The 23,265-nt window shown below is 45.1% G+C and overlaps 1 protein-coding gene across 1 annotated transcript in view; it reads right to left on the bottom strand.

Annotated features, from left to right (window-relative positions):
• LOC125447092 (RNA binding protein fox-1 homolog 1-like) overlaps positions 1 to 23,265 on the bottom strand; it is a 347,070-nt gene that overhangs the window by 323,010 nt on the left and 795 nt on the right.

The raw sequence follows: 23,265 nt of genomic DNA on the forward strand, positions 1-23,265 counted from the left end.
TCTTTGCCACTATTTTTTTCCGTTCAATTTCAAGGGACAATCAGCCATGGATAACTAAGGAATTAAAGGAGGGCATCAAATTGAAAGCTCATGCATAAAGTGGCAAAGTTTAGTGGGAAACCAGTGGATTAGGAAATCTTTATTGGTCAACAGAATGCCATGAAAGAAGCTATAAAGAAAGGTAAAATAGATTGTGAGTAAACTAGCTCAAAATATAAAACCAGACTGCAAACGTTTCTACAAATTCATAAAATGAAAGAGACTGGCTAAGGTAAACATTGGTCCTTTACAGTTCGAGAAGCGGGGATTTAGTAGCGGGAAATGAGGAAATGGCCTAAGCATTGAACAGGTACTGTGTGTGGGTCTTCACTGTGGATGACACAAATAACATGCCAATAATTAATGACAAGGTGTCTATGGCAGGTGAGGAGCTAGAAATGATTATTATCACTAAAGAGGTAGTGCTGGGCAAGCTAATGGGGCTAAAGGTAGACAAGTCGCCAGGCCCTGATGGAATGCATCCCTGGGTGCTAAAAGGGAAGGCAGAGAAAAATAGCAAATGTGCTCATGGTAATTTACCAAATATCACTGGAACCTGGGGCGATTCCAACAGATTGAAAAACATAAATACAATGCCACTGTTTAGAAAAAAAGAGTTGGACTAAAAGCTGGTAACTACATGCCTGTTAGTTTAAATTCTATAGTAGGGAAAATGCTTGAATCTATCAAGAAAGAAATAGTGAGACATTTAGATAGAAATTGTCCCATCGGGCAGACGCAGAATGTGTTCATGAAAGGCAGGGTTTGTTTAACTAATTTAATGGAATTCTTTGAGGATATTATGAGCGCTATGGATAATGGGCAACCAGTGGATATGGTGGTTCTGGATGCTCAGAAGGCGTTTGACAAGGCACTGCACAAAAGGCTGCTGCATAAAGGTGCATGGCATTACAGGCAATGTATTAGCATGGAAAAAAGATTGGTTAACTAACAGAAAGCAAAGAGTGGGGATAAATGAGTGTTTTTCTGGTTCGTAATCAGAAGCTTGTGGTGTGCCTCAGGGACCAGTGTGAGACCACTACTGTTTACAATCTTACGTAGATAATTTGGAGTTGAAGTTGGGGATCAGGTGTAGTGTGTTAAAGTTCACAGATGACAATAAGATGAGTGGAAAAGCAAAGTGTGCAGAAGACACTGAAAGTCTGCAGACAGACATAGATCGGTTAAGGGAGTGTGCATGGGTCTGACAGATGGAGTACAATGTTGAAAAATGTGATGTCATCCATTTTGGCATGAGTGACAGCAAAATGGACTATTATTTAAAAGGTGAAAAATTGCAGCATGCTGCTGTGCAGAGGGATCTGGGTGTCTTTGTAGATGATTTAAAAAAAGGTTTGCAGGTGCAGCTGATAATTAAGGCAGCAAATGAAATAACGTCCTTCATTGCTAGAGGGATGAAGTTTAAAAACAGGGATGTTTATGCTACAGCTGTATAGGGTGCTGATGAGGGCACACCTGAACTACTATGTACAGTTTGCTCTCCTTATTTGCTAAAGGATGTAGTGGCACTGGAGGGGATGCAGAGGAGGTTCACTAGGCTGATTCCAGGGTTGAGACGGTAGGTTTATGAGGAAATATTTGAGTACACTGGGACTAAACTCATTGAAATTTGGAATAATTGGTGGGGGGGGGGGGGGGGAGTCTTATAGAAACATATAAAATTATGAGGGAATGGATAAAGCAGAAGCAGGGAGATTTTCTTCACTGGCCACTGAAACTAAAAGTAGGGGGCACAGCCTCAAAATAAGGGGGAGGAGGTTTAGAATTGAGCTGAGAAGGAATTTCTTCAACCAAAGGATTGAGAATCTGTGGAATTCCCTGCCCAGTGAAGCAGCTGAGGTTACCTCACTGGATGATTTTAAAGCAAAGATAGATAGGTAGGCTTTTCAACACTAAAGGAATTAAGGGTTACGGTGAGTACAGCTGAGTCCACGAAAAGATCAGTCATGAAATTCTCCTTTCTCACTAGACTATGTTTTCACTGTAAGCATGAACTATTTTCTTAAATGTCTGGCTTTATTCCTCAAACAGCATTGCTGCTGAACTCCTTTCTCAGTTTGTTCCAGCTAGCTCTGCCCTCATTCCCATGTAATCACTTCAATTAAATTTAACAGTCATTTCGGATCCAAGCTTCTCACTCTCAATCTCAATGCTAAATACTACTATGTTACAGTCACTTTTTCTGGGATCTCTTACTCCGAGATCATTTATTACACACAAATTTCACATAACTAGACCTAAATTAGCCTGATCCCTGGTTGGATCTACAACATATTATTCTGGGAAAGTGTCCAAAATATACTATGAATTCTTCCCTGTGGCATCTCTGCCAATTTGACTTTCTCAACCTACATGAAGATTAAAGTCACCCATGATTGATGTACTGCCTTTTTAAAAAAAAAATGAGCTCATTATCTCCTGATTTCCTCTCTGTCCAATGGTATACCTACTGTTAGGTGACTATACACTACTCCTCCTTCACCTTGTTATTTCTTATCTCAACCCATATAGATTCTTCATCTTAAATTCAAAGATCATTTCTTGTTTTGTACTCGTTCCATCCCATACTAAGCTAGCCCACTACCCTTTCCTTCCTGTCAGTCCTTTCAGAAAGTCACACACCTGTGAATATTTAGTTGCTAGTTTTGATCTCCTTGTAATCACTTCTCTATAACTGCTAAACAATCTTCTTATTAAATTAATAACACAAAAACAAGTTATCTATCTTATTCCAAATATTACCTGCATTCAATTAAAGAGTCATTAATTTTGTCTTTTTATATTTTCCCCCCCTTTGACCCTATTTTTCTGTTTTTGTACACTGTCCCTTTCTGTCCCACTCAGGGTATCAAATGACTGCTTACTTCTATCCTATTCAGAAAGCCATGATTCTATGTTCTTTTTAAAACATTTAGCAGGGATGTGCCCTACCAACATAAATGAATCTGTGCACATGCATCCCCAGGTCTGTGTTCCGGCTCCCACTTTAAATTGCACACTCAGTTTATATTGCCTCTCCTCATTCTTTCCAAAATAAATCACTTCACACTTCTCATTATTAAACTTCACCCACCACGTGGCTCCCCATTTCACCAGCCTCTACCTGTCTCCCTGTTCACTTCGTGAATGCAGTCTAGGTGGGATACTTTGAAATGATGCCTTGTACTCAAAAATAATTAACAGATAAGGCAACTCAAGGACTTCAGGACTGAATGTGCACCAGATTTTGGAACTTTGTGATTCAGTGAAAAGCAGATGCACAAAAACCGAATAATATGAATGCAAAACATTTCGTAGCTAATGGCCATGTTGCTGCTGGTATTAATTCACAATTTTCTAATATTAGATTTATTAACTCTTTCTTCACGAGCACAACCTATCTATAATTAGAGAAGATCAAAGTGAAATAGTAAAAATGAAAACCATTTTATGTTTATTCATACAATGTTATCTATTACTATTTAATATTGCTATGCAATCTGACTGACTTGGGAATAGATGCAAGGTGGCAACTTCATGGGGCTTGTTAAATTAAGCCTGTAGACTTCCACTGGGTGGCCTTAGTAGCATTTAAACTCAAACCTGTAGGAAAAATAGGCATATGTCCTGATCCCAAGAACAATACGTAGCTTAATAGTCTAGCTCATTGGATTCCAAAGTCTTTTGGTTGGCCCAAGAGCGACAGTCTTCATCACATCTGTGACTTAATTCAAATCCAAATCATTTTCATCAACTCTCACAATCAAATCTGGTAAAACAATCAGCTATCTTCACTGAAAACGTAAGGAAGGTAGAGACACAAGCTAATCTTACTTCAGTGGTGGGAAAATTATTGGAAACAGCTCAGAGATAGGATTTATGATCACTTGGATAGGCACAGTTTGATTTGTGATAGTCAGAATGGATTTGTGAGGGGTCGATCATGCCTCAAAAACCTTATGAATTCTTTGAAGAGGTGTCCAAACACATGGATGAAAGTACAGCAGTGGATGTGGCATACAGGGATTTAAGTAAGGCGTTTGATAAGGTTCCCCATGGTAGGCTCATGCAGAAAGTAAGGAGGCATGGAATAGGGGGAAATGTGGCAGATTGGATTCAGAATTGGTTGACCCTTAGAAGACAAAGGGTGGTAGTGGATGGAAAACATTCAACCTGGTGCTCAGTTACGAGTGGTGTGTACTCATTAGGATCTGTTCTGGGTCCTCTTCTATTTGTAATTTTTGTAAATGATCTGGATGTACAAGTGGAAAGGTGGATTAGTAAGTTCGTGGACGATATGAAGGTGGGTTCAGTTGTGGATAGTGCAGAGGGTTGTTCCAGGTTTCAATGGGGCATTGATAGGATGTAGAGCTGGGCTGAGAAGTGGCAAATAGAGTTTAACCCTGGAACGTGAGGGGTGATTCATTTTGGAAGGACAAACTTGAAAGCAGAATACAGGGTTAACGGAAAGATTCTCGACAGTGTGGAGGAGTAGAGGGATCTTGGGATTCATATTCACAGTTCCCCGAAAGCTGCCACCCAGGTGGATAGAGTTGTTAAAGAGTCGTATGGTGTGTTCGCTTTCATTAATAGAGGGATTGAGTTCAAGAGCCGCAAAGTTATGCTCCAGCCAAACAAAAGCCTGGTTCAACCACATCTGGAGTATTGTGTCCAGTTCTGGTCACCCCATTACAGGAAAGATGTGGAAGCATTGGAATAGGTACAGAGGAGATTTACCAGGATGTTGCCTGGAATGGAAGGGAGGTCTCACGAGGAAAGGTTGAGAGTGTAAGGGCTTTTCTCTTTCGAATGACGAAGGATGAGTGGTGACTTGATAGAGGTATACAAAATGATCAGAGGTACAGATAGAGTGGACAGCCAGAGACTTTTTCCTAGGTAGCTATTACGAGGGGGCATAGTTTTAAAGTGAGTGGAGGTAGATACAGGGGAGATGTCAGAGGTAAGTTCTTTACTCAGAGTAGTAGAGGCATGGAATGCATTGCCAGAGAGGGTAGTGGAGTTGGCCTCATTAGGGACATTTAAGTAGCTATTAGATAGGCAAATGGATGATAGTATAAGGTAGGGGTGGAGGTTAGATCGACCTCAGGTTTAGGTTAAAGGTTCGGCACAACATTGTGGGCCGAAGGGCCTGTACTGTGCTGTACTGTTCCATGTTCTATGTTCTACGCTCAGCTGGGTTTAAAGTATGGTGTGGGAGTGATACTTCACCACTGCATGCAAAATAAAAATCAGAGGCTCAATACAATAAACAGGGGGCACATTGAAGAGAACAATTCCTTTTGAATACACTTTGAAGGGTAGTTCTCTCTGTAATAGCACTGCAAAGCAGTTAACTACTCATGACACTGACACAGCCCCCCTAACAGGCCAGTAACTTCGTTCACTCATTCAAAATTATCACATGGCCTGTTTAGAAAATATCAGATTTGCAGACACAGCTGGTTTTCAAATCACTGGATTTGAGGTAGTATACCTTTATAAATAAAGTGATCTCAACATTAACTCCGCACATACTCTGTTACAATCTGAAAGATAAACGTTTATCAGCACAAAATTTTGCAGCCAAACATCCCAAATTTGAGGACATCACAGGCATCAGCACATCTGAAGTGCAATGGGTTAACTTCATCCTGGGATAACCATTTTCAGAAACATGGTCTCTCCCCTCACTTTGTCTTCCATTCTTTTGTCAGTTTTATATCAACGCAGCCCCTGCCCCTTAATTTCCATGAGCTTCAATTTTGTCAACACATCTATTATGTGGTACTTTGCCATAATTTGGTGCTCTTGATGTACTTGCTAAAAAAACTACAGAAAGCTCCCGGAATTTTCGTCTACAAAACCTTCAGCTTCATTAAGGGTTTTTATTCTTAAATCAGCCACAGTTTCACCACCCATAACCCTTACTAATTGAATCACAGAATCCCTAGCATGGGGGCAAGCCATTCGGCCCACTGAGTCCACATCAACCGTCCAAAGAGCATCCGCCCCAGATCCATCCCTTTACCCTAGCCCTGCAATTCCCATGGCTAGTCCACCTATCCTGTACATCCCTGGACACTATGGGCAATCCACCTAACCAGCACATATTTGGACTCTGGGAGGAAACCGGAGGAATCCCATGCAGACACCTGGATAATGGGCAACCTCCACACAGACAGTCACTCAAGGGTGGGATTGAACCCAGATCCCTGGCACCGAGGCAGTAGTGCTAATCTCAGTCACGGCGCCAGCCAAAAACAGACGTGAACTTGAACATCCCGTGAAGGCAACATTAGGCTTAGCTGCAAAGTTGACTCCCCCAAAGACTAAAACAAAGGAGAAACTAAGCGAGAAAAGACTACTTCCAAGAAATTTAGTGAAACTATGGAAAAAGAATGCAAGTTAGTGAATCATTCTGGGCCAGAGAAGCATGACAAGTAAAACTGTATGAAAACCATAAAATTATTTGTTTCATGAATTGCTACTATTAGCTTCTTCCAACATGAGCAGGAAGGAAACCTGAAGCTTTCAAAAATATACCACACATGTACATTCAATCAGAGAAAGCACACATCAATGTTAGAAAGCTCTCAGTGCTTCATTCTCAAGAAAGATCCACTCTGAAAAGTGGTCTGCTTCCAAATGCACTGGTCTTAGATCACAAAGCTGGTGTTGATACCATGTATGTCGTAACATAATTCTAGGAGGCTAAATGTATCAGACGTGCCACTTGTGGCTCATTTCAAACATCAGAGCTGTGTAGTTTCAGATATTAATCACCAGACTTATACTTAAGATTCTCCCAATTGAAAGTTAGCAACAAGAGCTCCATCCAGATAAGAATTTCTGCGCTACTCATTGTAGGAAACCGAATATACATGATTTTTAAATTGTCCTTTAGTATCTTCAGTTTCCAAAGAGTAAACAGCAACTGAATATAATAATGGCTGTTCAGCAACTTTGGAAAAAAATGAAACCCTCCACTTCCACAAACTCTGGTCCACTTGAAGAGACAAACTGAAAATGCCAAATATCAATTGTTTCAAACCTAAATGATTAAGGACTTCATAAATGAGCTGTACTCAATTGTGAAGAACATTATCTCCATGTTAGACAACAGCTCTGATTCACTAATAATTCCACAGGTTTTTATAATTGGACATAACACACTCAAACCCAGCCTCACCAATACTCAAATCTCACCAAGACCCCCACCCAACCCAGCAAGGGAATGGAACAAATAAAATTACCTGAATTCTGAGATGCCATTTGAAAAATGCTAGTTCTTCTTAGTTTCCTATTTAATTAGTTCCAAAGCCAGGATTTGACGTACAGGTAGTATCTCAAAACTGGCAACTTGTGACCAGGTCTGTCCTGGATGTTGGATCTTTAGTATTCCAGAGACAAACATTAAGAATATAGTTCATTCAATCATTAACAGGCGTGTGAAATCAGGCAAGCCCAGGTCAGATGGGCTCAATTATAGCTAAGACCACTCAGAACATGAAAAGATGAGCATGTGAAGCCACCAACAAGCTTGGTACATCATTATCAATGCAGCACCTAACCAAAGCATCCTAGAAAATTGTTCTACACACTTTATAACAACTAAAATGTATGCAAACAGTTCTCAAAAATCTCTGCTTCTCAGATAACCCAACTTGAGACAGTGTACCTGTATACTCAACACAAAAAGCAAAAAATGATGAGGCACCCAGTTTGAGACCAGCGCAACACACAATAACCAATCAGAACACAGTCCCATTACCCAAAATAAGCAGAAAGAGGAATAAATTATTTAACCATAACATTGTTAGTAATGCATGGAGCTATGATCATGACAACTATTCACCCTCAGACTCTCCCAATAATTCTGGTGACAATAGCTACTCTTCCTGCTCCTGTAGCATTACTTTTGGGATCAACCCCAAAGATCTCTTTTTGGTCCTCTATTTCTCAGCTGAGTCTGGAGGTACTGAAGGCTAAAAACCAGAACATAACAAAAAACATGCTTCCCTTGCAATAAGTTAATGCAAAGACCTTGCATTTGTATTTACATGTATGTTGGAAGATATCCAGCAATACAAGAACACACAAAAATTCTGTGGGAGGTCAGCTATTAAGTTCAAGACAAATTGTGATAGATTTCTAGTTATTAATGACAAAGGATCCAAGGATAGAGTGGAACATTGAGAGAGATGATAAACCACAGACTGTAGTGGAAGAGCAGGCTTGTGGAGCTAAAGGGTCTACTCCCATAACAGCACTTCTCTAAACTCCACCATGGCTGCAGACTACTTACCAACATCCAATATCAGATGAGCAGAAAGTTCCTTCAAATAAGTATTGGGAAGACTGAAGTCATTGACTTTGGTCTCCGCTCAAAACTCCATTCCTCTCCCTGGCAACACTTAATCAGCCTGTTCACATTCTCATGCCACAGCTGTGTCAGACATGAGCTTCCAGCCTCATATTTGAGCCATCAATAAGACCAGTGAATTCTATCTCCACATAAACACCTGACTTCACCTGTCTCAACAGATCTGCTCCTGAAACAATCAGACTAGCCATGATTTTACTGAACAGCAGAGAAATCTGGAGAGGCTGAATAGCCAATTCCTGCAACTTTTACTTATGTTCTGGTGTTCAAACTTCAATACATCCACACTGAGCTATTCCAAAGCTTTCCCAATTGCCACATCCTACACTCACAAACTTGAGGTCATCCAAACTCAGCTGTCCACGTCATCATCTGTATTAAGGCCCAGTCCCCTAAACCCCGTGTGCTTGATGACCGACATTTGTTCCATGTCAAGCAATACTGATTTTAAAATTCTTTTTCTCATTTTCAAATCCCTCAAGGACCTCAACCTTCTCTACCTTTTAATTTCGCCCAGTCCCACAACTCTTCAAAGATATCTGCACCGTTTTAATGCTGGCCTCTTGTGCATTCTCAATCATAACTGGTCTACCATTGGAAGCCGTTACTCCAGTCTGTATACTTCTCCACCTCTCTACGCGAATTTCCTTCTTTAAGATGTTTTGAGTTTTCTACAGGCCTCCGAATAGTTCCAGAGATGTAGAGGAAAGGATAGCAAAGATGATTCTTGATAGGAGTGAGAGACAGGGTAGTTGTCATGGGGGACTTCAACTTTCCAAATATTGACTGGGAACACTATAGTTTGAGTACGCTAGATGGGTCAGTTTTTGTCCAGTGTGTGCAGGAGGGCTTCCTGACACAGTATGTAGAGAGGCCAAAAAGGGGCGAAGCCACATTAGATTTGGTACTGGGTAATGAGCCTAGCCAGGTGTTAGATTTGGAAGTAGGTGGGCACTTTGGTGATAGCGATCACAATTCTGTTATGTTTACTTTCATGATGGAAAGGAATAGGTGTATACCACTGGGCAAGAGTTATAGCTGGGGGAAAGGCAATTACGATGAGATTAGGCAAGATTTAGGGAGCATAGGATGGGGAAAGAAACTGCAGGGGTTGGACACATTAGAAATGTGGAGCTTATTCAAGGAAAAGCTCCTATGTCTCCTAGATAAGTATGTACCTGTCAGGCAGGGAGGAAGCTGTAGAGTGTAGGAGCCGTGGTTTACGAAGGAGGTGGAATCTCTGGTCAAGAGGAAGAAGAAGGCTGATGTTAGGATGAGATGTGAAGGCTCAGTTAGGGCACTTGAGGGCTACGAAGTAGCCAGGAAAGACCTAAAGGAGAGAGCTCAGAAGAGCCAGGAGGAGACATGAGAAGTTGATGGCGGATAGGATCAGGGTAAACCCTACGGCTTTCTATAGGTACTTAAGGAATAAAAGAATGACGAAAGTAAGATTAGGCCCAATCAAGGACAGTAGTGGTAAGTTGTGTGTGGAGTCAGATGAGATAGGGGAAGCGCTAAATGAATATTTTTCAACAGTATTTACTCTAGAAAACGGCAATGTTTTCAAGGAGAATACTGAGATACAGGCTACTAGACTAGGTGGGATTGAGGTTCACAAGGAAGAGGTATTAGAAATCCTTCAGAGGGTAAAGATAGCTAAGTCCCCTGGGCCGGATGGGATCTATCCTCGGATCCTCTGGGAAGCCAGGGAGGAGATTGCCGAGCCTTTGGCATTGATCTTTAACTCGTCATTGTCTACAGGAATAGTGCCAGATGACTGGAGGATAGCAAATGTGGTTCCGCTGTTCAAGAAGGGGAGTAGAGACAACCCTGGTAATTATAGACCAGTGAGCCTTACCTCAGTTGTTGGTAAAGTGTTGGAAAAGGTTAAGAGGGATAGGATTTATAATCATCTAGAAAATAATAAATTGATTAGGGATAGTCAGCACGGTTTTGTGAAGGGAAGGTCATGCCTCACAAATCTTATTGAGTTCTTTGAGAAGAAGGTGACCAAACAGGTAGATGAGAGTAAACCGGTTGATGTGGTGTATATGGATTTCAGCAAGGCGTTCGATAAGGTTCCCCACAATAGGCTATTGTACAAAATGTGGAGGAATGGAATTGTGGGAGATATAGCAGTTTGGATTGGAAATTGGCTTGCTGAAAGAAGACAGAGGGTGGTAGTTGATGGGAAATGTTCATCCTGGAGAGCAGTTACTAGTGGTGTACCGCAAGGATCGGTGTTGGGTCCACTGCTGTTTGTCATTTTTATAAATGATCTGGATGAGGGCGTAGAAGGATGGGTTAGTAAATTTGCAGACGACACTAAGGTCGGTGGAGTTGTGGACAGTGACAAAGGATGCTGTAGGTTGCAAAGAGACATAGATAAGCTGCAGAGCTGGGCTGAGAGGTGGCAAATGGAGTTTAAAGCAGACAAGTGTGAGGTGATGCACTTTGGTAGGAGTAACCGGAAGGCAAAGTACAGGGCTAATGGTAAGATTCTTAGTCGTGTAGATGAGCAGAGAGATCTCGGTGTCCATGTACACAGATCCTTGACAGTTGCCACCCAGGTTGACAGGGCTGTTAAGAAGGCATACGGTGTTTTCGCTTTTATTAATAGAGGGATCGTGTTCCGGAACCAAGAGGTTATGGTGAAGCTGTACAAAACTCTGGTGTGGCCGCACTTGGAGTATTGCGTTCAGTTCTGGTCACCGCATTATAAGAAGGATGTGGAAGCTTTGGAAAGTGTGCAGAGGAGATTTACTAGGATGTTGCCTGGTATGGAGGGAAGGTCTTACGAGGAAAGGCTGAGGGACTTGAGGCTGTTTTCATTAGAGAGAAGAAGGTTGAGAGGTGACTTAATTGAAACATATAAAATAATCAGAGGGTTAGATAGGGTGGATAGGGAGAGCCTTTTTCCTAGCATGGTGACGGCGAGCATGAGGGGGCATAGCTTTAAATTGAAGGGTGAAAGATATAGAACAGATGTCAGAGGTAGTTTCTTTACTCAGAGAGTAGTAACGGAATGGAACGCTTTGCCTGCAACGGTAGTAGATTCGCCAACTTTAGGTACAATTAAGTCATCATTGGATAAGCATATGGACGTACACGGAATAGTGTAGGTTAGATGGGCTTCAGATCGGTATGACAGGTTGGCACAACTTCGAGGGCCGAAGGGCCTGTACTGTGCTGTAATGTTCTATGTCCTATGTCCTAAAGTCCATCTCTTTTAGTGGCTTTGATCATCTCACAATTTATCTTTTATGGCTTGGCATCACACATTATTTTATGATGTTCCCTGTGCTTTTGACAAGCCACACAGACCACAGGTTTGAAGTTAAGCCATCTGGTCTCAGTAGATTGGCAATTGGGCAGAAAGCTCAATTAATAGATCATCAGTACTAAACATAATCCAGGGATAACCCTGGAAAGCACGCAGCTGGGAACAGAGAGCTATCATGGCTGTTGCAGTCAGGCTAGCAAGAATTAATTTGATGAAAAGTAAATTTTGGGAAAATGTTGGCAGATGTTCTTTGAAAAGGCAGGGAGTCAGGATAAAAACCATGACAATGTTCAGGAAATAAATTGTTGATGGTCTATCTAAGAGATATGTACGCCCCACTCCCCCACAAAGTTCTTGAAAATTCAATAAAGTACTATGTGGTGGCAGCAATGAAAACATTGAGTAGTTCCAGGATTCATATTTGTGAGGTCATGAGGCCAGCACGTTACTTACATAATTTTGCAGATCCTCAATTAATGGGTATAGTCTGTTACAAGGAAAGGTTAATTATTTTGCTGAGAAAACAAAAACTGGAATAACATTAATTATTTCCTGTGACTATATTACAGAAATCTGCTCAGTAACTTGGCAGTTTCCTAGTCTGTTATGGAGATGTCTATCTTTGAATGTACCTCATAAATTGGCTGAGATTTACCATCACTACACTCCCTGGTTTAATCCACTCAAGATCATGGCAGATAAAGCTTGTTTCATGGCTGCTTATCAAGTTTAAGATGGGCAAAGCTGCTTTAGCTGGGATTGTGCAAATCAGATCAGTAACCCGCTTTCTGACATTATGTAACTACTTCCTGATATACATGCCTTTGTTTCAGCATAAATCTTGAATCCACAACTGCAGTTTTCAGTGTGTGAAATACTAACATATTACAGTCTAATATATGCCACATGGTACTTTTATCAGCTGATCTCCAGTGCTGTTTTTCACAAAAACTGGTGCCTCAAGTGTGAAGTTGTATCAGACTGTGCATTCTCAGATTCCTAAGGGCTTTCAACATGTTGGTTGGAGGTGTGGTCAGTGTTAGAGGGACTGAATATCCTTGATTCAACAGAAGATATAAATAAATATGCCACTTTTCTGACGGGCTACACCATAGCCTAGAATTTATAACAGCCCAGCATTAATAAAAATATTCTGAGAAGTGCTCGGAGAGCTTCAACATACATCTTTTCGTGGAATGCTTGCCAACTGCCTTTGGTGTACGGTGAACAAGGTACTGTAACATTTTAGTGTCTATTACGCAGTCATACAGCGTGGAAATAGGCCATTCAGTCCAACTAGTCCACAGCGACCATTTCTCCAACAGCTTGGAAGTCTCTTTATCTAGTTGTTTGTTTAGTTCTCAAGTGATTTCTGAAGTGATCATAGAAGAGAATTCTGTCTTTTGTCCTCCAGCTTCTTCCTTTCACTTGTAGAACAATTTGACGTTCCTTCTCTGTGATGCTATCCAGCAGTTTTAATTTGAAGATAATTGGGGCTTACTGGGGATTGGAATGGCTTATTTAATTGAAAACTTTCCCTGAACTTGTGCATCAATAACATACTGAAGATTACGAAATATCAAAAACGCCTCCTAGCTATCTGCAGCCAACACGTGAAAATTAAGGAAGCAACAGCATTAGGATTTCAGTCAGTTGTGCCTTCAGCCATCAACCATCTAGACTCTAAAGAACAAAGAAAATTACAGCACAGGAACAAGCCCTTCGGCCCTCCAAGCCTGTGCCAATCCAGATCCTGATTCTAAACCTGTCACCTATTTTCTAAGAGATTCTATCTCTTTGCTCCCTGCCCATCCTTGTACCTGTGCAGATACATCTTGAAAGACACTATCAGGTGTGTGTCTACCGCCTCCGCTGGCAACATGTTCCAGGCACCCACCATCCTCTGCGTAAAGAACTTTCCACACATAGCTCCCATAAACTTTCCGCCTCTCACTTTGAACTCATGACTCTCAGTAATTGAGTCCCCCACTCTGGGAAAAAGCTTCTTGCTATCCACCTTGTCTATACCCCTCATGATTTTACAGACCTCAATCAGGTGCCCCCTCAATCTCCATCTTTCTAATGAAAATAATCCTAAGCTACACAAACTTTCTTCATAGCTAGCGCCCTCCATATCAGGCAACATCCTGGTGAACCTCCTCTGCACCCTCTCCAAAGCATCCACATCCTTTTGGTAATGTGGCGACCACAACTGTACACAGTACTCCAAATATGGCCAAAACAAAGTCTTATACAACTGTAACATGACCTGCCAACTCTTGTACTCAATATGCCGTCCGATGAAGGAAAGCATGCCGTATGTCTTCTTGACCACTCTATTGACCTGCATTGCTACCTTCAGGGAAAATGGACCTGAACACCCAGATCTCTCTGTACATCAATTTTCCCCAGGACTTTTCCATTTACTGTATAGTTCACTCTTGAATTAGATCTTCCAAAATGCATCACCTTGCATTTGCCCGGATTGAACTCCATCTGCCATTTATCTGTCCAACCGTCCAACCTATCTATATTCTGTTGTAATCTCCGACAGTCCCCTTCACTATCTGCTACTCCACCAATCTTAGTGTCAACTGCAAACTTGCTGATCAGTCCACCTATACCTTCTTCCAAATCATCTATGTATATCACCAACAACAGTGGTCCCAGCACAGATCCCTGTGGAACACCACTGGTCACAGGTCTCCAATTTGAGAAATCCCCTTCCACTACTACTCTCTGCCTCCTGTTGCCTAGCTAGTTTTTTTTACTCCATCTAGCTAGCACACCCTGGGCCCCATGCGGCTTCACTTTCTCCATCAGCCTGCCATGGGGAACCTCATCAAACGCCTTACTGAAGTCCATGTATATGACATCTACAGCCTTTCCCTCAGCAATCTAAACTCTGGGATTCCCTCCCTACACCTCCCACCTTGCCCTTCCTTTATAAGGCTGATGATCAGCCAACTCGCCATCCTGTTCCTTTGCATTTCCTTCGATCCCTTTAGTCCTAAGAACTATACCTACATCTTTCTTGAAGGTCTTCAATGTCTTGGCCTCAAGAGTTCTTGTAGCAGAGAATTCCACAATCTCACCACTCTGGATGAAGAAATTTCTCCACATCTCTGTACTAGGCAGCCTGTCCATTATCATTACACCTGGACCCAGACATCAAAACATCCTTCCTCTTCCTGTATAAAGTTCTTAGCTTATCACGTTAAATGCACCTAACCACTAGTGCTTTAGTCCAGTCCAAAATGCTGTAGGCAGATCAAGCCAGTCCTCTTAACACTTCATTTGACTTGGTGACAATTTTTGTCTGATTAAAGTATTCACAGGTATGTAAAGGTACTATACAAATGTAAGCAATGTTGTGCATTAACCTACCTTTACAAACTTGATTTGCCTGCAATAATTTGAACTGGACTGAAGCACTTACGGTTAAGTACGTTTAAAGTGCTAAACCAAAAACTTTATACAAGATGAAGCAGGAAGGCTGTTTTTGATGACTGAGTCACAGTATAATGATAATGGGCAGGCCACCTAGGACAGACAGGAGAAATTTCTTCATCCAGAGTGGTGACATTGTGGAATTCTCTGCCACAAGAACTCGAGGCTAAAACATTGAAGATCTTCAAGAAAGATGTAGATATAGTTCTTAGGACTAGAGATCAAAGGATATGCAAACGAACAGAGTACCAAGTTGGGTGCTCAACAGGCTTGAAGGGTGGAGTGACTTACACCTACTTACATTCTATATTTCTATGAAATGCCTTTGTTGACATGGTCAGTTTGACTCAGATAGAGTCATAGAAGTATACAGCACGGAAACAGGCCCTTTGGCACAACTCATCCATGCCGACCAGGTTTCCTAAACTGAACTAGTCCTATTTGTCCACATTTGGCCCATAATCGCTCTAATTCTTTCCTATACATGTACCTGTGTAAATGTGTTTTTTAATGCTGTAATTATAATCGCATCTTTCATTTCCTCTAGCACATTCCATATACTGACTACCCTCTGCATGAAAAAGTTGCCCCTCAGGGCCCTTTTAAATCTTTTCCCCCTTATCTTAAACCTATGCACTCTACCCTAGGGAAAAGACCTTGGCTATTCAGTACTCTATACCCCTTGTGATTTTATAAACCACCAAGGTCACCTCCCAGACTCCAATGCTTCAGGGAGAAAAGTCCCAGCCTTTTCCAGTCTCTCCTTTCAACTCAAACCCTCCAGTTTCAGTAACATCCTTGTAAACTGTTTTTGTACCCTTTCTAGTATAACAACATCTTTCCTATAGCAAGGCAGCCAGAATTGTTCACAACACTCCAAATGTGGCCTTACCAAAGTCATATACAGATGTAACATGATATCACAACTCCTGTACTCAACGATCTGATCAATGAAGGCAAGCATGCCAAACACCACCTTCACCACCCTGTCTAGTTGTGATGCCACTTTGAAGGAACTATTTACCTGCACCCCTAGGTCTCTGTATGACAACACTCCCTAGAGCCTTACCATTTACTGTGCAAGTTCTACACTGGTTTGTCTTAACAAAATGCAACATCTCACATTTATCTAAATTAAACTCTATCAGCCATTCCTAGCCCACTGGCCTAACTGATCAAGATCCTATTGTACTCTTAGATAACTATCCTCACTGTCCACTATACCACCAATTTTGGTGTCATCCACAAACTTTACTAACCATGCCTCCTATATTCTCACAGATGGTTGCACCTTCAGGTCAGAGGGTCAACACAAATCTTACTCCGAGAGTTATCATGCCACCTATATCAACAGTGTAGAAAGAACAAATGGGAATAGGAGTAAGCCATTCAGCCCCTCATACCACTATAACATAGCTTAATTTATCTGCTTTGGTTCCCTCATTTATTATATTTACCTAATAAATATCTATCAATCAACAAGAAGCCTGTACCAGAGATGTTATAGTTTACTCAACATTCAAAACAAGGCCATATTTTGTTAAATCAATGGCTTGGCATTGAAGATCACATAGTGATATAAAACCAAGAGGGTTCACCAAAATCTTGTGAAATATTCTTCCCTCAACCAATCTGATTCAAAAGAGATTAACTAGCCTTTATCCTCTGATGTTCCGAGGTCTTTCACATGAATGTCTCCATATTAGCCTGCTCAAACGAAAGTGCACACCATACCTAATCTGCCTTACAGCAGACTGAGACACTCAAGGCAGGGACAGGTAAATTAAAGGTTTTTCTCAGAGCTTACCATTAATACATTTGCCATGTATTATGTCAATAGCTATAGGAATATCATGCAATTTGTTTTAGTTTCTACGTCAATTCTCATTATTCAGTTACCTACCTTACACACTTCCTATTACAATCGACATTCATACCAATTCTCAATAATTGTATACAATTATAGTCACAATTTATAAGTTGTACACCAAATAATATTAAAATCACTGATCTGTTCTAGTGAATACTAAATTTTTCCTTCCATCTGAGGGAGACTGTCATAAAATACACTCAGTTACCTACACAGCTCATGATTTGGAAGTCTTACACGAGTAGCAGGATTCTCTCCAACATCACAGATCGAAAAATGTGCTCTTACTTTTAACCTCTAGACCTTTCATTAGAGAGGTGGAAGATACAAGAACTTCTTGGCGCAGTCAAAAAGAATGAACTTATCTCACACATTTCACAGTTAAACCCCATGAACAGATTTCTTAGAATGTTTAAATGCAGTGAAAAATATATTGGTTACAATGTCAAATAAATTGGACACTATATCTTCTACCCTGACATATAGAAACATTAGTATTACCATTAAATAAATCACTACAAGTAGAGTTTATTGCAATGATTATCACTCAAACTGAATCTTTCCCACAAATCAACACTTGAGCTCCTAATATCCTTTCCTAATACAATCAACATGCTTTTAAAACAAAAGCCGACATTCCCCAGACCGCTACCTATAGCTCATCACTCTCCTTACCTTGCGCAACCTTGGTGTTGGCTATTTATTTATTGTTACTTTAAATAAACTAGTTTAACTAACTAAAGAAACCTAACAATCTTTAAAAGCATCTTTAAACAAGTCATTGCAATAGTGAACACATCAAGAGTTTTTGAAGTTTAAAACAGATGATCAATGTTTGAAAGTCACATCAGAGTTTAGAATAATAAAAAGGTGAACCTATGGAGATAAGAATCTGAGAGGACATGACAGGGTGGCTGCTCAAAGGATACTTTTCCTTGCGAGAACAGCTAGAAGAGGGGTTTTCAAAAAAATAGGGTCTCCCATGAAGGACAAAGGATGAAAATAATTATTTTTCCTCAGAGTATGGTAAGCATTCAATCTCTGGGGTAGTGCTCCAGTGGAAGCAGGGTCAATGAATACTCTGCAGGCACAGTGTTGACAGTCAGTGGTTATCGGGGTATCTGGGAACACAGAACTAAGGTCACCAGCAGATCAGCCATGACAGAACAAAATCAAGGAGCCAAACGCCTACTCCTATTCCTGTTCCTAATTCATATCGGAACACCACCACCTACATGTTCCATGCCACTCACCATCCTAACTTGGAAACTTATTGCTGTACCTTCAGATTTGCTGGTCAAAATCCTGGAACTTCCTCCCTTGAGGCATTTTGCATCGAACTACATCAAACGGAAAATGGCAGTTCAGGCAAACAGCTCACTGCCACCTTTTCAAGGGGGTGTTGGGATAGGTAATAAAGGCTGACGAGCCACATCCCATGGGTGAATAAAGAGGTGTTCATATTTTCAACACAAAGAAAATAGGAGTAGGAGGAAAAATATAAGGCCTATTGAGCCTGCTCTGCAATTCAAAAATAAGTGGTCTTCCCAGACTACAGGGCCACACCTTCATTAGGGGAGGTGACTGGTAGTGGTTTTAACCTGAAGGTCACCTCAGACAAAGGAAGAGGTTGAGAAGGAGAGTGCTTCATAGTCACCTCAGCCAATGTAGGCACTAAACACATGCTTTTGCCATTAGTCTACGTTACAAGTTAGCCATCTGAGATATCTAACCCCCAAAATTAGCTAATTATTCAGCTCAGAACCCTATCCCAGCTTTTTCGCAGGCCCTATGATCCCTTTCAATCCAGAACTAGATCTAACTTTTTCTTGCAACATTTGTATTCTCGTCCTTTTGAAACGAATGCTAAAGCAGAGCTGCACTACTGAGGCTGTGTAAGACTCTGGTCAGACCAGGTGTGAGCAATTCCGGGTCCCATATCCAAGGATAGCATTAGAGGGGTTATGAGTCAATTCGAATGAAGTCTCATTCAAACTTACAGAATACTGAGGGGCCTGGATACAGTAGCCATGAAGAAGATGTTTCCACTAGTAAGAGAGACTAGGGCCTGAGGGCAGAGCCTCAGTGAGGGAACTACCCTTTAGAACTGAGATGAGGAGGAATTTCTTCAGCCTGAGGGTGGTTAATCTGTGGAACTCATTGCTGCAGAGGTCAAATCATTGAGCGTATTTAAGACAGAGGCAGATAGTAAGGGGGCCAAGGATTATAGGGAGAAGGCAGGAGAATGGAGTTGAGAAATATGGCAGAGCAGACTTGATTGGTATAATTACCTAACTCTGTTTCTATGTCTTATGGCCTTACAGTCTTCTTGAAAACATTTTGTATTTTAGCCTCAATAGCTTTCTGCGACAGCAAATTTCACAGCCTCAACACTCTCAGGGTGAAGAAATTTCTCCTCAATGCAGTCCAAAATAGTTTACCCGATATCCTTAAATATAATCACCAAAAAGTGTTCTGGATTCAGATTAAACTGCTTTATTGCTACCTGTATTATGATTTAATTGGAATTGCTCAGCAAAACAGAACATGATTTTCAATTTACATTATACAAATCGATAATTTGCAAATATCTCTTCTCGACTTTTCTCTCCCCATATTATCACCCACCTGCCCCCTTCGATACTTAAATGCTCTTTTTTTTCCCCCCAAATCGGTGCTACCTTGAGATGACCTCCTATACCCCATCCTCCATAAACTTAAGTTCATCCAAACTCTGTTGCCTCTATCTTTAACACACACAATCTCATTGATCCATCACCTCAGTGCTTATTGATTGGCTCCCAGGACCTCAAAACTTTCAATTTAAAATTCTTAGCCTCATGTTCAAACCTTCCGAGTTTTCCCCTCCTCCCACTCCGTAACTGCATCCATCACTCCAAAAACTCTTGTTCCTCTAATTTTGTTTTTTTACACATCCCACATTAACTGACTAAAACCATTGGCAAAAATTCCTAAAGCCATGCAGATCATAAGGTCTACTGTTCACTGTATACAACAATCACTCCCTCCCTGCTTCTTCATGACCAGTTTGTGAATCATCCCAACATCTAAATCTTTGGTTGGGTTTCAATTTATACCTCATCGTTCTTGGGATCATGGATGTTTTCCACATTAAAAAAACTCCTACATAAATGCAACGTGGCTTTGTTAGATCCATTTTCACCAAATCTACGGTTTTATTATTAAAAATGAACTCCCTTGGATTTAACAAACCAATGAGTAGAGTTTCAAAGGTCACAGCCAAAGTCTCCCTCCCACTGCAATCTAAAGAAATGCTCGCTCCCTAGAATGGAGGTGTTAGTCTGTTTCACTGAGGTATCTTTGTCCACATACAGCATCACTTGGACCATTTTATTCTGCCTATTTAAAAATACATTTTGAAATAGTTGCAGCTAGTCGAGTGTAGCATGGTAAGAAGATTGAACTGCTATAGGAGAGTGCTCCAAAATATTTGAAATGGTCCCAGCTGGTTCATACTGAGCTTAAGTCACATTCTCGTGGCTGCCTTAGGGCTTTTTTTTTGAGGTCAATTTAACACAGAAACACAATGAATAAACTTCCAGAAAAGTTAAGAAAAACTGGAAACTCACAAAACGATATGGAATTTTAGAAAATGCTCTACCTGGCGTTGGAGGGCACGCAGTGAGAGCAAGGAAGTGGTGGGGACATGGACTGCCAAGAGAAGGTTGACAAACGTATGATGGTGGAAAGGAGACTAAAATGGGTAAGAGGGAGAAGTGGATATGGGTCCAGGGGGACACCAGATACGAGGGCAGCACAGTGAATGGAGGAGGCAGTGGCAGCAGCAGGGGGATTTGGCACAGGTAGGGGTGGACATAGGGTGGGGTAGGGATGGGCGAGTTGGGGGGGTGGGGGTGGGGGGGTGGGGGTGGGGGTGGGGGGGTGGGGGTGGGGGTGGGGGGGTGGGGTTGGGGGTTGGGGGGTGGGGGTGGGGGTTGGGGGGGTGGGGGTGGGGGTTGGGGGGGTGGGGGGGTGGGGGGGTGGGGGGGGGGGGGTGGGGGGGTGGGGTGGGGGGGGTGGGGAGGTGGGGGGTGGGGGGGGTGGGGTGGGGTGGGGGTGGGGGGGTGGGGGGGGTGGGGTGGGGGAGGGTGGGGAGGGTGGGGGGGGGTGGGGGAGGGTGGGGGGGGGTGGGGAGGGTGGGGGGGTGGGAGGGGGTGGGTGGGGGGGTGGGGGGGGTGGGGGGAGGGGAGGGGGAGGGTGGGGGGAGGGGAGGGGGGAGGGTGGGGAGGGGAGGGGGAGGGTGGGGGAGGGGAGGGGGGAGGGTGGGGGAGGGGAGGGGGGAGGGTGGGGGGGGGAGGGTGGGGGGGGGAGGGGAGGGTGGGGGAGGGGAGGGGAGGGTGCGGGGAGGGGAGGGGAGGGTGCGGGAGGGGAGGGTGTGGGGGCGGGGCGGGGGTGGGGTGGGGGCGGGGTGAGGCGGGGGTGTGGGGAGGGTGGGGGCGGGGGGGTGGGGGGGGTGGGGGGGGTGGGGAGGGTGGGGGCGGGGGCGGGGGGGGTGGGGGCGGGGGCGGGGGGGGCGGGGGAGGGGGGATGGGGACGGGGAGGGTGGGGGCGGGGAGGGTGGGGGAGGGTGGGGGGCGGGGGGGGCGGGGGAGGGGTGGGGCGGGGAGGGCGGGGAGGGCGGGGAGGGCGGGGGCGCTGGGGGTGGGGATGGGGCGAGTTGGGGGGGATGGGCGAGTTGGGGGGGATGGGCGAGTTGGGGGGGGAGGGGGCGAGTTGGGGGGGGAGGGGGTGGGGATGGGGCGAGTTGGGGGGTGGGGATGGGCGAGTTGGGGGGGATGGGGCGAGTTGGGGGGAGGGGTGGGGATGGGGCGAGTTGGGGGGGAGGGGATGGGGCGAGTTGGGGGGGGAGGGGATGGGGCGAGTTGGGGGGGAGGAGATGGGGCGAGTTGGGGGGGGAGGAGATGGGGCGAGTTGGGGGGGAGGGGATGGGGCGAGTTGGGGGGGATGGGGCGAGTGGGGGGGAGGGGGTGGGGATGGGGCGAGTTGGGGGGGGAGGGGATGGGGCGTGTTGGGGGGATGGGATGGGGCGAGTGGGGGGGGACGGGATGGGGCGAGTTGGGGGGGACGGATGGGGCGAGTTGGGGGGGGGACGGGATGGGGCGAGTTGGGGGGGGCGAGAGGGGATGGGGCGAGTTGGGGGGGGGACGGGATGGGGCGAGTCGGGATGGGCGAGTTGGGGGGGGGCGGGATGGGGCGAGTTGGGGGGGGGCGAGTTGGGGGGGGGGGGCGAGTTGGGGGGGGGGCGAGTTGGGGGGGGGGGCGAGTTGGGGGGGGGGGGGCGAGTTGGGGGGGGCGAGTTGGGGGGGGGGCGAGTTGGGGGGGGGCGAGTTGGGGGGGGGCGAGTTGGGGGGGGGCGAGTTGGGGGGGGGCGAGTTGGGGGGGGGCGGGATGGGGCGAGTTGGGGGGGGGGCGGGATGGGGCGAGTTGGGGGGATGGGGCGAGTTGGGGGGGGACGGGATGGGCGAGTTGGGGGGGGGGCGGAGAGGGGATGAGGCGAGTTGGGGGGGGACGGGATGGGGCGAGTCGGGATGGGGCGAGTTGGGGGGGGGCGGGGCGGGATGGGGCGAGTTGGGGGGATGGGGCGAGTTGGGGGGGGGGGCGGGATGGGGCGAGTTGGGGGGGGCGAGTTGGGGGGGGGGGGCGAGTTGGGGGGGGGCGAGTTGGGGGGGGGGCGAGTGGGGGGGGGGGCGAGTTGGGGGGGGGGCGAGTTGGGGGGGGGGCGAGTTGGGGGGGGGCGAGTTGGGGGGGGGCGAGTTGGGGGGGGCGAGTTGGGGGGGGGGCGGGATGGGGCGGAGTTGGGGGGGGGGCGGGATGGGCGAGTTGGGGGGGGGGCGGGATGGGGCGAGTTGGGGGATGGGGCGAGTTGGGGGGGGGACGGGATGGGGCGAGTTGGGGGGGGGGCGGAGAGGGGATGAGGCGAGTTGGGGGGGGACGGGATGGGGCGAGTCGGATGGGGCGAGTTGGGGGGGGGCGGGCGGGATGGGGCGAGTTGGGGGGATGGGGCGAGTTGGGGGGGGACGGGATGGGGCGAGTTGGGGGGGGGCGGAGAGGGGATGAGGCGAGTTGGGGGGGGGACGGGATGGGGGGGGACGGGATGGGGGGGGACGGGATGGGGGGGACGGGATGGGGGGGGACGGGATGGGGCGGGACGGGATGGGGCGGGACGGGATGGGCGAGTCGGGATGGGGCGAGTCGGGA

The sequence above is a fragment of the Stegostoma tigrinum genome, chromosome 38 (assembly GCF_030684315.1).
Source record: "Stegostoma tigrinum isolate sSteTig4 chromosome 38, sSteTig4.hap1, whole genome shotgun sequence".
Taxonomy (NCBI): Eukaryota; Metazoa; Chordata; class Chondrichthyes; order Orectolobiformes; family Stegostomatidae; genus Stegostoma; species Stegostoma tigrinum.